At 41.8% G+C, this 14,698-nt stretch overlaps 1 protein-coding gene across 6 annotated transcripts in view; it reads right to left on the bottom strand.

Moving 5' to 3' along the window:
• LOC144782023 (cytochrome P450 2G1-like) overlaps nucleotides 1-14,698 on the bottom strand; it is a 701,349-nt gene that overhangs the window by 484,716 nt on the left and 201,935 nt on the right. The window lies entirely within an intron of this gene.

Genomic DNA, 14,698 nt, shown 5'->3' with positions numbered 1-14,698 from the left:
TCTATAAATAGTAATGTAATACTTAAAAGAATTCTTTAAAAAAAACTAAAATATTTACAAATATTTAAAATCGTTATTATAAAAGATTTTTCATATGGATGTATAAAATATTATCAACACCAACACTTTTTCAGAAATAGTATATGTTTCTTTTGTGTTTTGTAAAGGGTTCCAAATAATGCATACATATTGGTTTTTAAACTGGTTATATTTGTTAGTCAAAAGGGACCAATTTCCTCTGTAGTCACTATTCTAGACAAGTATATAAGTCTTCCGTTAGGTTCAATCCATTTGGATGCTTCGAATCTAACAATAAAATGTATCTGGTCTCCAGCTTTCTTAATTTATTCTCCCTATCGCCACCTCGTCTATTTGGAGGGATTGCATCAATAAGATAATATGACAACCCTTTGTTGTTCGATCCGTGGCACGCCGTGAAATGTCGGGCCACCGGGTATGTGTTGTCTGTGTTCGTTATTGCTCGGAGGTGCTGGAGTATTCTGACATGTGCTTGTAGTTTAGTTGAGCCTACGTAGATTAATCCACATGGGCAGGTTAGCACATATACAGAGTATTCAGTTTTGCAGTTTAACATTTTATTTATTGTATAAGGTCTTGTCTTGAATGGACTAAGATATGTTTTAGTATTAGTCCTGTGTGTACAGGCTTTACATGATGTACATTTTTTAAAGCCTTTCAGATTTTGGTACCAAACTGGTTTGTTTATGATTTCAGGGTCAGATACAACTAAACAATCCCTCATTGAGGGAGCCCTACTGTATGTAATGGACACCCTCTGCGGTAGCAGGGGTCCTAATACAGGGTCACTAAGTAGTATGGGCCATTCATCCTGAATGATTTTATGGATTGTTTTATGTTGTGTGCTGTATCCTAATATGAGGCGGAATTTTTTTTCCTCTTCATTTGTTTGAGATTTATGTTGCTCCCTGTCTTTCTTGCTAACCAATAAAGTATCTCTGTCTATTGATGTTGTTTTGGCAATGGCATTGTCAATCGTTCGTCTGGAGTAGCCTCTTGCTAGAAAACGTTGTTTACTCAATGTTTGGGCATTGTGTAATTCTTCCTGAGTACTGCATACCCTTTTTATCCTCAGCATTTCTCCATAGGGAATGCTACTCACTAAATGGCAAGGATGTGAGCTGGAGGCATGCAATACCGAGTTTCCTGCAGTTTTTTTTACGGTATAAGGTCGTTTGTAAGGTATTGTTGACAATGTACACTTCAGTATCCAGGAAACTGACCCTAGAGTTGCTAATCTCTGCCGTGAATCTTAAATTGAGATCATTGTTATTAAGTTTGACCAAAAACATTTCAGCTTCCTCTCTAGTTCCATGCCAAATTACAAATAGGTCGTCTATAAACCTCAGCCACAACTTGACATTGGTTGACATTATGTCCTCATGTATTCCGCCGAGGACCAGCTTCTCCCATTTGCCCATATGCAGGCAAGCATAGCTCGGGGAGAAGCTGGCCCCCATGGCTACTCCCTGCGTTTGACAATATAGAAGGTGATTGAACATGAATATGTTGTTATATAAACAAAACTTTATCATTGCCAAAAGCATCTCATTATGTTGTTTATACATTGGCTCTCTGTTCTTTAAAAAGTATTCCACCGCTTGAATTCCGTCCTCATGTACTATACTGGTGTATAACGAAGATACATCTATTGCCATCATAGTATATTCTGAGTTCCATTCAAAGTTCTTTATTTTGTTTAAGAAGTCGCTTGTATCCCTGACGTAGGATGGTAATGATTTTATGTAATCCTGGAGGAAAAAATCTACATATACTGAAGTTTTTTCTAGGATACTGTTCCTAGCACTAATTATAGGACGTCCTGGAGGTTTTTTGTTGTCCTTATGTATTTTAGGAATTAAATATATCGTGGGTACAGTAGGATTGTCGTTTTTTAAGTACCGATATTCATTCTCACTTATGAGTTGCTTGTTGCGCCAGCCTGATAGTTTTTTGTAATAGGCTCAATACATTTCTTTTAGTTTGCCAACATCAGTTTGTGTATAACATTGTCTGTCATTTAATTGGCTCATGGCCTCCTTCATGTATTCGTCATGTGCCCAAATGACTATATTTCCTCCCTTGTCACGGTTTCGGATTACGACTTCTTTGTTGTTACTCAATTTTTTCATCAATTGGAAATACTTGTGTTCCTGATTTCGATGTTTTTGAATGCTTGTACTTGTTCCTATTTTTTTATTCAACGTTTTAAATTTTTTCGTAATGACTTCGTGAAAAGTATCTATGGCATCATGTAACATGATAGGGCAATATTTTGATTTAGGTTTGAAGTTCGTTAAACCTGCCCCTTTGTTTGGCGTGTTGGTAATCAAGGGAATATGTGTTCCAGCCGGAGCATTGTCTTGATTCCACAGTTCCTCTAACTCGAGTTCAATGTTGGATCCCAATGGTGTTGTTGCCATGAGGGGGTCATCAGAGTCTTCACTTGACCGTTGTTTTTGTTTCATTGCGTACATTTTCTTGAGTTTTAATTTTCTCACTCCTTTATATATATCCATCCGGATAGTTGGGTAATCCAAGTTGTTTGGTGGACAGTATGATAATCCAAGGCTTAAAGTATTCTCTTCTTTAGTTGTTAATTTGAAGTTAGATAAGTTAATTACTCTTTGCATTACTTCTTTCTCCAGTAATTGCGTTTCCTTCTTGGTTGATTTGGATTTACGTTTTGCTGCATTGCGTCTCTGTTTCCGCTTGTTGTTTGCCCGCTTCCGTGCGTTTGCGAACGGGTCATTGGCCTCAAAGTTGCCATTCTTTGGGCGGCTAAAATCTTCATTTCTTCCCCCGGCGATGGTCTGGACCCAGTTGGGCCACCCAGGGTGTTCCTCAGTTCCGAATCGTCTTCACTGTTCGAAGTATACTGATCGCTAGATGTTGTGGTAGCTTCCTCATCTGTTCTCCTTTGTCGATTGCCAATTTTATTAGCATTGCTTTGGCCTTGCTTTTGATTGATTTTGCGTACTGCATCATACTTTCGAGCAAAAGTAAAGATCTGTCCTACTTCATAATCAACTTTGTCGCGTTGAAACTTGTGAGTCTTTCTATCCTTTATTTTGTCTTCTTCTTTCTTTAACCTGTTAGTTATCTCTCTCCGTAATTTGGCAATTTCATCATCATGACCCATGGACGCCAACTCTTCGTTAAGGGCATCTATTTCTGTTAATAAGCGTGCCCTATCTATGTCAGCGTACTTGATTAATAATAAGATCTGTCTTCGTGATGAGTCTAAGTTAACTTCTGCCCATTCTCGCATTAATTCAGGATGCGGTTCTTCGTAAGTAGGTGCAGTTAGATTTCGGAGCCCCCGTGGGACTCTACCCACCTCAATATAGCTTTGTAGGGACCTTGACTCCCACCACTTAGACATTTCCATCTCCATTTTCTTTTCCAGTATTTTTATTTTATATGCCACAGAATCAGGTTTAGGTATTATAGCAGCTTCTCTAGGTTTTGTAGTAGAGCTCACTGAAAGAACATCTTTGAACATTCCCGTGGCTGCTGCCTCCCTTTCTTTAACAATGTCGCTCGACATCTTGGGTTTGTTTAATTGGATAAGGCTGTGTCTTAAGAAGCGGGTTTCTGATGTCCTGTTTCCCGCGTGTCTTTAAACAGCCTAGCACACTCCTCCACCCCACAATACCGATTAGCACAGTACCTGTCGCTCGAGCCCTCGAACTCCGTGCCTTGTATGCGAGTGAGAACACTCACAGCCAGCCGGTGTCTTCGTGCTGTAGCTCTTCAGGTACACAATGGGTATATTTCGGTGCTGGGGGGGCCGCGGTATCTCCTTTCCAGGACTTGCAATTGTCCCCGAGTGAACCCGGAAGACGGTTCCGTTTTTCACCGCCGGCCCAATATCCGAGGAGGGGTCCCGTGTTGGACTGGTTTCGGAACACCAGTCAAATATATTCCAAATCCTGCACCGCCGCCGCATATCAATTCACGCAATGCCGACAAAGCAGGACACGGACCCAAATTTCGTGCTCGTTATTTCTTTATTCGCCCAAGTGTCTGAGACACGTTTCGCAGCGCGAACGCCGCTTGTTCACTCGACAGTTTGTGTTTACCCAGAAGGCGTTTTTTAAAGTGACAGTGCTTGCATTAGTAAATCACGTGAATACCTTTCACTATAGACATAGACAAAACACTCTGTATGCATTTATATATTACGTTCTGTGCATATTGGGCTATCAGTTGATATACAATTACTAGTAAAATACATTTTTGTATTAAAATCAACCATTTTTGTGGCAAAATACATAATTATTATTTGCTGAAAAATTCCGTGTAAAATACATTAGCCCAAAAACAGCTACATATAAATAATACAATGCTATATACGTTATGTCTTTTTTCTAGTGAAAACAAGTTAAAAAGTTCTTAAATGTGCCAGTGTTTTTTAGAATCATTACAGTGAGTTTTATTTTTCAAAATATATATATATATATATATATATATATATATATATATATATATATTCACACACACACACACATATATATATATATATCCAAAGCAAAGCGTCCCTGCGCTGTTCAGAAGGGATCACCACACCATTCCCCACCATCCGGCTGTTACAGCTCCCGGCAACCTCAAAGCTTCGCCCCATCAAAATTGAATGAGTCTGACGCGTTTTGGGGCTTAGAACGCCCCTTCATCATGGACAGAAACATGAGGCATGGCTTCTTCACCTGTAGGTATTCAAAACGATTTTTATTTGAATAGTTCCTCCCTAAGTGGGTGTGGCTCTTCGAGTGGCGTCTGCCAGGAATCCTGGCAGTTGGAGTCCCACAGGTAAAGACAAAGTATTTATTTCCCTTGAGTAGGTTTCATGTCATCATGCGATAATGTCATTATGATTCGTTCCTTGAGTAGGTAGGAAGAAAGCTGTTGAGGTTGCATCGTTATTTGGGATGATGCGCAGTACGGCAGAATGCTGTCATTCTGCCTCAGTCATCACACGCGTTGTGTTTCTTAGCGCGTGTGATGCGGAGCTCCTTCCTCGGTCTGCTGCAATATGTATCCAAAGCAAAGCGTCCCTGCGCTGTTCAGAAGGGATCACCACACCATTCCCCACCATCCGGCTCTGTTACAGCTCCCGGCAACCTCAAAGCTTCGCCCCATTAAAATTGAATGAGTCCGACGCGTTTCGGAGCTTAGAACGCCCCTTCATCATGGACAGAAACATGAGGCATGGCTTCTTCACCTGTTGGTATTTAAAACGATTTTTATTTGAATAGTTCCTCCCTAAGTGGGTGTGGCTCTTCGAGAGGCGTCTGCCAGGAATCCTGGTAGTTGGAGTCCCACAGGTAAAGACAAAGTATTTATTTCCCTTGAGTAGTTTTCATGCCATCATGCGATAATGTCATTATAATTCGTTCCTTGAGTAGGTAGGGAGAAAGCTGTTGAGGTTGCATCGTTATTTGGGATGATGCGCTGTACGGCAGAATGCTGTCATTCTGCCTCGGTCATCACACGCGTTGTGTTTCTTAGCGCGTGTGATGCGGAGCTCCTTCCTCGGTCTGGGCAGACCGCAATATGCATCCAAAGCAAAGCGTCCCTGCGCTGTTCAGAAGGGATCACCACACCATTCCCCACCATCCGGTTCTGTTACAGCTCCCGGCAACCTCAAAGCTTTGCCCCATTAAAATTGAATGAGTCTGAAGCGTTTCGGGGCTTAGAACGCCCCTTTATCATGGACAGAAACATGAGGCATGGCTTCTTCACCTGTTGGTATTCAAAACGATTTTTATTTGAATAGTTCCTCCCTAAGTGGGTGTGGCTCTTCGAGTGGCGTCTGCCAGGAATCCTGGTAGTTGGAGTCCCACAGGTAAAGACAAAGTATTTATTTCCCTTGAGTAGGTTTCATGCCATCATGCGATAATGTCATTATAATTCGTTCCTTGAGTAGGTAGGGAGAAAGCTGTTGAGGTTGCTTTTGGTGCTTGTAATCTCTTTCATCTGTGTCTGCCTACTGATTATGGCAGCAAATGTATTCTATACGAGAATAACATTGGTTCAATAAATATATTGAAAACGTCCCACTGTGTATTCTGTATACTTCTCTGAGAACGAGTAAGCCTGAGTGACTGAGCAAAAGGTTCTGATCCATTTCCATGAGCCCTGAGGGGTCAGGTTTCTCATGTTCAGGGGTGGTCAGAAACTATTTGCTCCCTGGTAAGGTTACGGGGGCTTATAGTGGCACTATGAGCTAGCTGGTCCCTAGGCCAATTTATCCTGTGGGGGTGTCCAAATCAGTCTAGGCACATCGGCCAAAGTTTATGTGGTCCAACAAACGCGCAGGCCCTATGGATTAGTGGGAACTTTACGACATGGCGCCACTAACAATGGTTGGGTTCTTATTCAGCAGTCTATCTGAGTAGTTCAGTTGTGCATTTCTCAGAGAGCCCTACTCACCACCAAACTGGAGACATTTGTGGTGGGAAGGAAAATCAGCTGAGTAGGTATACCCTATGTATTGGCTGTAGTTCATTCAAGCATGTATAATAACATTTTCCCACATTGTGCTAACCTTATTCTCATAAATTCATTTAATAAATTACCTTTTTCTTTAACATTACCCAGACTACTGAGGACTCTGTTTCTGAACAGGGAATGGGCAGTGACAATGCTGGACAGCGCAGCAGAAATCACAATAGCTTAGCAGAACCTGGTGGTAGTAGCGCTGAATGAGTATATCATGGTGTAAACACCTGATACAAGGGTAAGTGGCCTACTTTGTTTGTATGAATTAACGCTCGAAATAGAGGGAGACACAGCCAGGACCATTAAGGCACCCTTTTGGGAGAACCTGACATATGGTTACGACATTCTCTTGGCTTAAATGGATTCCCCGCGTGAGTTCGTAATGGAATGCCCATTAGGAGAAACAGTAATTTTACCTGCCTTCTCTGACCTCATTCCAAAATCAGCTAAACATTTATTCACCAAGGAGTGGGCGTTAGCGCTAGCTCCTGCACTTTATCGAAATCGTGTAGGGTGGGATGATGAGTCTCCTCATCATAAAATCCCATTGAAATCAGTGCCTCAACCCCAGAGACAGTACCCAATAAAACATGAAGCTAAAACAGAAGTTAGGAAAATCCTAGAACAACTTGAATACCAGGTTGTAATAGAAAATAGAAAATTGCACCTCGTCATGAATAATCTCTTGGTTCCCGTAATGAAACCGGACAATTCATGCCGTCTCATCTCAGACTACGGACATTTGAACCCTTCCACACACACATTTGCTTTACAGAATGCACATAGTGCCACACTAATGATCAACATTGTGCGGAAGAAATACAAAAACACAGTAGATATTTCAAATGGATTCTTCTGCCAGAATATAGCACCTGGAAGCAGATATTTGACCTCATTTTCAGTGCTAGGTTCACAGCGTCAATTTTGCCGTTTATCTCAACGGTATAAGAACAGCCCTGGGAAGTTTTCAGCCAGGGTACGAGTTACTTCAAAATTTTAATGAGGAGGCATTGCCCTGTGTAGATGATATTTATCCGATGGACGATGAATTAATGGAACACTTGGCTAAAGTGAGGCACGATTCTAGGGTTCGCTCACTTAGGTTACAAATTTAATTTAAAAAAATCAAAATGTACCCATCTAAATGTCCTATTTCTGGGTTATGAGTTGTCAAGTGAAGGCAAAATCCTGGCAGCACATTATTTGGAAAATGTGCATTGCTCCAACCTCCAACAACTCTGAATAGACTACAATCCATTTTAGGATTTTTAAACTTTGACAGAACATGAATTTTGGATTACGCAGAACAAGTAAAAAGGTTCTATAACTTTGTCAGACCTGATTTTTCAATCAACCATTGGCCACAGGAACACGCAAACATTTTACGTTCTCTACAAGCTTATATGATAGCTTTGAAACATTTGGACATACGTGTAAACACAACTAACCTGGTGATCGGCGGAGTCATTGGAGCCACTGGGTACACCAATATCACTTTCAATTAAAGTGATAAGGGACTGCAAGCATACACATCACATTTGTACACCAACACTGAAATGCATTTTGCACCCACTGAGAAAATACTCATGGCGGTACAGACTGCGGTAGTGAGAGAGAGATAGAGCGCTGGCTCAGGGTAATCGAATCATTGTCATTACCTCAGTACCGACTCCAGAGGCCATTACTAAAGCGAGCGTTCCAAATGCAAATGCAATGGATTCAATGGGGCGAACTCTCTCACTGCAACAGATGTAGACTACAAAGTCGATTCTACATTACAAACACAAGCATTCCTGCAGTACGAACAAAAACATCCTCTGCTGAATAAAAATATGCCTCTAGATCGATATGAAAACATCATTTATACCGATGGATCTGCTCAGCCTGCCGTATAGACACCACACTAATATTCTGCGGCATGCGCATTTGTTAAGGGGCGCATGCATGACGGAAGGTTCTGTCCTGAAAAAACACACACGCACTTCCTAGGGGACTGTACAGTGCAGAGCTCAAAGCCCTGATACTTGCACTACAAAGTACACATCCTGAATTCCCCACACTTATAGTGTGTGATTCATACTACTGTGTCCAGTCCTATAATGAATTTCTTCACTATTGGAGCCAGAATGGATTTTGAGATTCAAAGGGTTGCACAATTAAGCACAAGATGCTTTGGTAAAAGGTGCTGAAGGTGAAAGAACGCTCGCCACGGGTTCATGTTATCCATACAATGAGTGATCAACATGTTGGCGTTCATGTTGAAGGGAATCCCATGGCTGATGAGGTCGCTAAGGCAACAGTCTGCACTGCTGCCATTGTTGCAATCACTCCTTCTAGTACGAGATTAGACAAAGACATCATGGTGGCTGTCAATGCTGCCTGCAACGACACCAACCTGCTGAAAGGCTTTCCCTTCAAGTACTCCTACAAGTTAGAGGCATAAATATTCCGTATGCTCAGATTCCAGGAGTGGGGATGGAAATACCAAACACTGTTCGCAGATTGGGATTAATACTAGCTGAACACAAAGGCCTGGGCTCAGCACAAGTGGGGGTTAATGCAACAGTCTCGTTACTGAAGCTGCGCTATTGGTTGCCAGGTCCAACAAAATAGACCAAGGACTTTGTCCTGAAATGCAACATCTGCCATCAGATAAAAAAGGCTCCACCATAACATGTCCTCCTCAGACACCTCTTTTGATCACAGACAAGCCTCTGGCGGTTATTTATTTGGATCACTGCAGCCCCTTACACTCAGATGGGGCTTACAAGTACATCTTGATGGCAGTGGATTCATGCTCCAGATTTCTGTAGGTTTGGACACAGCGCTTGGCTGACCCTCAAACTGTTATAAAGGATTTGCGAGTCTTCATCTGGACATACACAATTGGCACACTACGTTCCGACCAGGGCCCGTCGTTTAGCTCTCGGGCTTACAGAGAAGGCATGGGAGATGTCCGTGAGTAGACACTAGCTGAAGAAGTAAATATGAAGCTCACACGTAGAGATGACAAATTGCAAGCAGACTTAGCAGAACCGCGTGAATCATGTAATACTGGGTTAACGGTGGGGAGCAAGTCCGATAGGAGTGCCTCAGAAACGGGGGGGGGGAGGGATGGATGAGGAGAACCAACAAGAAAGTGACAGCCAGGGAGTGTAAATGCCCGGAGGGGGTGTCTTGTGCTTAAATGACCTACCCAATGCTCAGTTCAGTAATTTAATATATTATATACAAGATTGATTGGGTATCCCTTCTGTCCGTGTTTTTGCTTCCGTTGCTGTAACCCAAGTCAGAACAAGGAAGATAATGCACTGTATGCTGTACTGTTGATGTGTTGCTTTTATTGCAAAACGATAAATACATTTTATGAAAAAACAAAACAAAAAAAAGAAGCCATGGGAAGTTTGGGCGTGGCCTTGCGCTGCTCCTCCCCTTACCATCCAGTGGGAAATTTGGTAGTTGAGAGGAAAACTTGTGACCTAAAGCAGTACGTAACAGCAATGGTAAATGGTATTAGGCTCGGGTGACAGTTGAGTCAATCACCTATATGAGGTCCAGAGGGCACTCAATACCGTGCTAAGAAAATCCCTGGTGGGGGGGGGGGGTCGTACTCCTTACGAACTCCTCTTTTTTATAAGAATGTGGGTCCCAGACCTCAATAATATTAGCACAGTATCAGCGGAATATCCATTCGACATCAATGAACGTTTGGCTGGTTTACAGGAACTCAATGATCTCCGGGGCGCACAAAGCAACATCCAAGTAAACCGCACCACCACTGGAGAAGTCAAGGTCATACCGGCAAGACCTGCCTCGGTCCAGAAGATTGGGGACCTGGTCAGAGAGGAAATGGTGGACAAGAAAGAATATGGGCCATCTTACAGAGCGCTTGTACCTGTCCTGACTGTCGAAGGTACTAGAACAATACTACTTCCTCCCCTCGCCGGTCACAGAGACAAAAGGTTTGTCTCTTATGATCTCATCAAACCACACTATGTGGCCGATTCTCAACAGTAGGCCACGTGGACTCCTAGATAGCTGTTGCACACTTCTTACTACCATTCAGTAAATTCAGGTGGAAACTTTAATAACAGAAGATTCCCCTCTTCAAAGATAAGCTGTAAACAACAATGAATTGAAACTTCTTCCTGTTGAAACAACTGCTACTGCACAGTCAACAGGTACAGATATCTCAATTCGAAAAATTGATGACGTCTATGTGACTATGGCACAGATTGAGACATCTTCCAGTTCTACAAAATTTGCTGAGCTGCCAAGAATAGCCTGGGCGGCACCTGGCTACTTTCTACAATATGGCAACTTCTCATCAGATTCAAGTGAACCTGAGCTGCCACCACTGCCGCTCCCGGTCAGGCTACGATTATATACTCTCTATCTTTGGTTGAAAAAGACATTGTTGTTCCATGGAAGCATCTCTGGATTACATTTGGATTACTTTTCCTGGTCCTCTAGATTGGTTTGGTAGCTGTTGTTTTCCTACTTCTGAATAGACACTATCTCCAAGAAAGCTCTGCAGCACAACTTATGAACTTGGTTCTGAACCCACATGCATCATCGCACCGTGAACTTAGGGCCCTGTCACTGGTGAACATTACAGCAATTCCAGTTCCAGAAGGAATAGTATGGGACAGGGGGGTCATGTGATGTATCTGGTCCTACTGAACTTTTACAAATTCCCTATTTTTTTTAAATTTCTTTAAATGATATCATCAACTCTAGTAGTTTGATGATTAGGACATTGAAACTGTGCCTAATTTGTTTGCAGATCTAGAGCAATCAGCTGCATTTTCTAATGATGAATTATATGATGGTACATCTGATTTTTGAGACATGTTTTGTTATCAACATTATGGTCACCATTTCTTACACAAAGCTAGTATGTTTCGATTGGCTAAAATCCTCAACACGTTCTCAGATGAAGCAACACTTGTTCCGTCTTTCTGATGACATGGATCTCAGGGATTTTTTATTACGTCCCTGGAACCCACGTCAAAAGCTCTTCTTGTATGGAATATACAATGAGCTGTGGGAAATTTCTCAACAGGAAGCTGCTGAGAGATTGAGCTAGATCAACAGGGTTAATTTAGAAAAGGCTTCGCCTGTGGTTGACAACGGTATGACCACATTATCATCCAGAATGCATTCACTGGGCAACATAGTGTTATGTATAACCTAGGATCCTATTGTAAGTTTCCCGAATTATGCCCTTATATAGGTATAAATCACCATATCCTTATATAGGCATAAGAAATCATAACCATATTTAGGCATAGCTCATGCAGTCCAAATACGGCAGGGCTACTTCCACTAGTTCCAAAAATCCACAACGATTTCTTGGAAAACTCAGCTTCAGCAGGCAGGGACTTCCCCTTGCTTGAATATTGATTTGTCCAAGAACTCATGGAGTTTTCAAAGAACTGAGACTCTTTGATGACGTTATTATGTTCAACTGTACGTCAAAGTCGGCACCTTCAAGGTATAAATATGCCCACACTCGCCCAAGCAAACACATAGTGGTGTGGAGCAGTTCAACTCTCTACTTGCCCGACACGCCCTGCTACAGCAAGTGCCGAAGGAAGCCGACCCACCAGCAGACGTACTGAGAGAGACGCTGTCTTTTCTCCTGCCGAGAAATCCAGCTCCAGTGTTTCCAAGCTAGCCTTGCGGGTTGTTGGGAAATCGAGTTCCGTACTGACCTTCTCCATTCTAAACTAAGGTACGGTGCTGATTAGACCCTTAGAGAAATCTTGGGCAGATTCTTGGCAAAAGAATACTACATTTATGGTACACCTCACTTACTTCCTCCCTCGTACTAAGCTTGGGTTAGGTACACCGGGGAATGCGTATTTTAGAAGCACCAGTTGAGTACTTTTAGCCTCTGGTATTTATGTATGTATTTATATATGGTTTAGGGACCATACAATGCTCTTACAGTATTATTTTATTCTACTATTTGTACTGTACACATTATATTTTACAAACAGTGTTATGAATGTAGCAGTTCATTTCTCATGCTTGAGAAAGGAGACTGTTAAAAAAAAACTTTTTTTGAAAATGCCCGTCTTTCTTCTTTCTCTGCACCTCTAGTGAAACAAAGCATGCACGATTGACTGAGTGAAATATCTATCTATTGTTTCCACGACTCTGAAGATACGTTTTATCTTGGGGAAACAAAGTTGTCATGTTTATGCGATTGTCAGAGACTAATCCCTTCTTGTGAATTCGAGAAAGATTCTGGTGACCTCTGAGCTAGCTGGCACACACAATTAAGTCTAGTATATTCAATAGAGACCTAGTTGACCTCAGTCCTACGTCTAATTTTTAGGATATATTATTCCAATGCGCAGAGTCTATTGGGAATATAGGAACTACACTACAATAGTATCGTCTGCAATTGACATTATACAGCACAACATGTTTGTTTTACATCATGGACAATCACAGTTACGGTCCATTGTGATACTGAGCTGGACCTTGCAAACACTACGTTCTGGCCACGTGCCATGGGGTTACATCAATAGTGCAAATCTGTTTTCTGCATATGAATTAACAGAAAGGCAGATAGTAATGGCACAAAGAAATGCAAAATATACCATGTTGCACGTTGAAAAGTTAGACCAATTACCTTTTACCCTGGCTGAGCCACCATCCACAAACTAAATAATCCATGGTTACATTCCCCTGCCGGTCACGACTTTCCAATTGCAATATTGTCTCTAATACCAACAGGTAGGCAGATACAAAGCATTAGGGGAAGGTTATGTGCATGAGTACTGGGAATTACCATTCAGGTTAAGATGCAGCAATTGGGACACTGAAGTTTTCCTTAGTGGTTCCGACTGTAAGGAAGCTTTAGGTGGATCCTTATTATGCAAAGACATTACTCTTCATAGAGCAGGAAATGCTTTTGTTGCAAACTTGTCTTGTTCCCTGGCTGTCGTGATTCATCCGGTCTTCTAACTTTTCTCAAAGTGGAGCTATTTGATCCTGAATGATCAAGGTTGCTGTGGAATGGAACCGGGCATCGCCTATCCATAGTCACTTGTGGTACACAAGTACTGTTTCCACCTGCCCACACAGTTAGGGAGGCCTCCGATAAATGTTCCCAACATACGCTTTGATTCTCTGAGCAAGCTGAAAGTCATGCTTTTTCAAAGGGGTGTGGCCTTAACTTCGGCCAGAGAGGTGTTTGATCTCCAGGTTGCAGGTCCTACAGGCCCATAGGAATGAATGGCAATTACCGAATCGGTAAATACCGATTCGGTAATTACCGATTTTTACCGATTCTGTAATGAAATCGGTAAAATTACCTAAATCCCGATTGCCAGTTCTTAAATACCGAATCGGTATGATTCGGTATTTAAGAATCGGTAATCTGGGATTACCTACATCGGGCCCTAAACCTTCTAAAAAGAAAGTAATACCTCAGCCCCTGGAGAGAAAGCATCTCCGCCAGATCCCTGTTCATTATGTTAACGAAGCTGTTGTGAACCGTTCACTTTCTGGCAATGCACAGCAGGGCCGGCTTTAGTACTGGTGGCGCCCAGTGCAACAATGTTTTTTGGCACCCCCAATGACCAACTCCACCACGGATTCCCTCGCCATCACCCTTTAACAGTCTCCATAACCACTCAGAGGCATTTAATTAATTTTATAGCATCACTCATAAACGTGAAGGGTGTCAGAGCACTTTACATAACACACAAATTACACAGAGACTATCTATTATAGGTGTGTAAATCAGTTTATAGGAAATGTACATAAGACAGAGGACAACAAGGGGTGGATTCACATATTATCTATACATGTAGGCAGTATAGTTGAACAGTACTTGGTCTGGAGAAGCACAAACTCTGAATTTAAAATGTAACACAATGGATTGGGGCTCTCTTCAATAACAAGAACTGATTTGTATCCAAATGAATTCGTTTTGCAACATTAGAATAATGAAAGTCTGATGAAAAAATCCAAACGCTCTAATCTATACTTTGAAGTCTGAACGCAGTTCTTTGACACCTAATAGCTCACTGTAATCTGCAACTAACAAAAGGAAGTCACTGACAAAAGCAGAAACTCACTGAATGTTTACATTACATTCACTTTGTGATCTGCATGGTACATGTTCTTTGCAATA

This window comes from Lissotriton helveticus, chromosome 9 (assembly GCF_964261635.1).
Source record: "Lissotriton helveticus chromosome 9, aLisHel1.1, whole genome shotgun sequence".
NCBI classification, from domain to species: domain Eukaryota; kingdom Metazoa; phylum Chordata; class Amphibia; order Caudata; family Salamandridae; genus Lissotriton; species Lissotriton helveticus.
This window is presented reverse-complemented; position numbering and strand designations above follow the sequence as displayed.